This window comes from Nannospalax galili, unplaced genomic scaffold (assembly GCF_000622305.1).
Source record: "Nannospalax galili isolate Female #2095 unplaced genomic scaffold, S.galili_v1.0 scaffold191, whole genome shotgun sequence".
Classification (NCBI taxonomy): Eukaryota; Metazoa; Chordata; class Mammalia; order Rodentia; family Spalacidae; genus Nannospalax; species Nannospalax galili.
Window position 1 is genome coordinate 3,335,545 of NW_008331484.1, and position 2,048 is coordinate 3,337,592.

The window sequence follows — 2,048 nt, forward strand, 5'->3', positions numbered from 1 at the left end:
ATCATTTTTTAAAAAAATGGTAAGTCTAAGAGGCAAGTCTAAGATCAAAATGTCATCTGAATTGCTTTTGCTGAGGCTTTTCTTTGGACTTGCATTGATATCTTCCTCTTCCCCATGTCTCTGTTTTCCTCAGTTACTGGCTATGATGTCTAATCTAGTTCTTTCTGTAAAGACATTCATCAGATTGAATTTATACTAATGGCTTCAGTTTCAATCACCGCTTTGAGGGTTAGAATTTCAGCTATCCATAACATGGCTGCTGTTAATTTAGATATCTTTTAGTGGGAGGAATAAAATAAATCTAGAAATCTAATATGAAAATTGTTTTAGGAGCTGGACATGGTGGCTTATGCCTGTAATCGAATCACATGGAGGATAAGGCAGGAAGACTGTTCTGAGTCTGTTTCCAGGCTAGGTTACTTAGTGAATTTCAGACCAGCCTGGGCTACAGAGTGATGAGGCAGGAAGACTGTTCTAAGTCTGAGTCCAGGCTAGGTTACTTAGTGAATTTCAGGCCAGCCTGGGCCACAGAGTGAAACCTTATTTCAAAAAAAAATTTAATATATACTTTACTACATTCAAGAAGAGATGAAGTCCAAGTTACCATCTTAAATGGATGCCTCACACATCATACACTGAGTAGTGTTATTCTTCCCATTTTCCCAGTTGTCATTAGACATTGTTAAACCTCTCCTATTGTAAAATCCTTTATATGAGGAATACCCCTTTTATATGAAGCCTGTGTAGAGCAATGCCAATTTCAAGGTCATGTTTTTGGTTCTTGCATGTTTCTGTCCTGGGACTTTTAACACCTGATATACATATTCTCTCTCAAGTTCAAAGTCTAGAATCACCATGGGTGTGATTTTGGCACTGATGCAGGACAAGTGTAGCAAAATAATAGTCACAATGCTTTTTGGACCCTTACAACCTTAAAGTCTACACTACTCCACACTCTCATGCTGATAACTGACTCATTCACTCTCCCCAATTCGTTGGACAGATATAACACACCACCATTCTGCAATGTGCCTGGACTACACAAAGATTAATGACATCAAAATCTCAACATTTAAGGTGTTTCCTGTCTCAATGATAGATAGGTTATTATTTTTGATTCATTCATTAAACCATTATTGACTGAGTAATAGATGATGAACACTAGCATTTTTCTACATTTCTGACACATACTACAGTAATTTAATCCTTTCAAGAAATAACTGTGAAGAACTGTGGTCCTCATTTTACAGCTGGGAAAATAGTTAGAAGCTAAGTTGCCAGCATCTCACAGCTTGTGGGTATCACAGGGATTAGAACCTAAGCAGTTTGCCTTCATAGTCTAGTCAGTCATTACACTACTCATCTCTTCTGCCAGGACAATTATGCAATCAAACTAAGTGAGCATCCTTGAAGTGGGAGTTTTGTATATGTTTTTGCCTAACATAATGAAATGAAAACCAGTTTACTAGGCAGACCAGGCTTTAGGTCAGAGAAGACCCTTCATCCCTTGCTCAGTTTGTCAAGTTAGCATTCATACAGATCTGCCCATAGTAGGCCAGAGTAACTAAAGGTAAGTTTTAGCGTCATGAGGCAAGGAATTTTGGGAAAGGAGAATAACATGCAATAACCTTGACTAGAACTTTAGTAAATCTAGAGCTTTTCTCAAAATAGATTCCCACATAGCCAAGTCAGGATTCAGGGCAAACGTGAAGGGTCTGAATTTAAAGGCAAAGATAATACAGGCCAGAGAAGGAGAAGCGAGCTGGAATTGTCCACTCCTGATAAAGAAGCAACCCTGAGACCACCGGCTTGTGTCTTTCAAGTGAAAACTGGCCTGATGCTTGCACAATGAATTTCTGCTCTGGTATCTTTCTGCTTAAGGCTGTGAAGTTGGAATTAAATCTAGAAGCTTTAAAGAAAGAATTTGTACATAGGCCAAATATAGTCAGAAACTGAATGAAATTTTTTTTGAAAATTTTGTTGTTGGTGGAAAATATGGCATAGGAAATGGGTCTGGCAGCAAACTTATCCTTTAGAACAAAAAATAA

General features: G+C 37.9%; 1 long non-coding RNA gene across 1 annotated transcript in view; it reads right to left on the bottom strand.

Moving 5' to 3' along the window:
* LOC103726415 overlaps positions 1-2,048 on the bottom strand; it is a 277,999-nt gene that overhangs the window by 272,829 nt on the left and 3,122 nt on the right. The gene's annotated exons all lie outside the window — the stretch shown is intronic.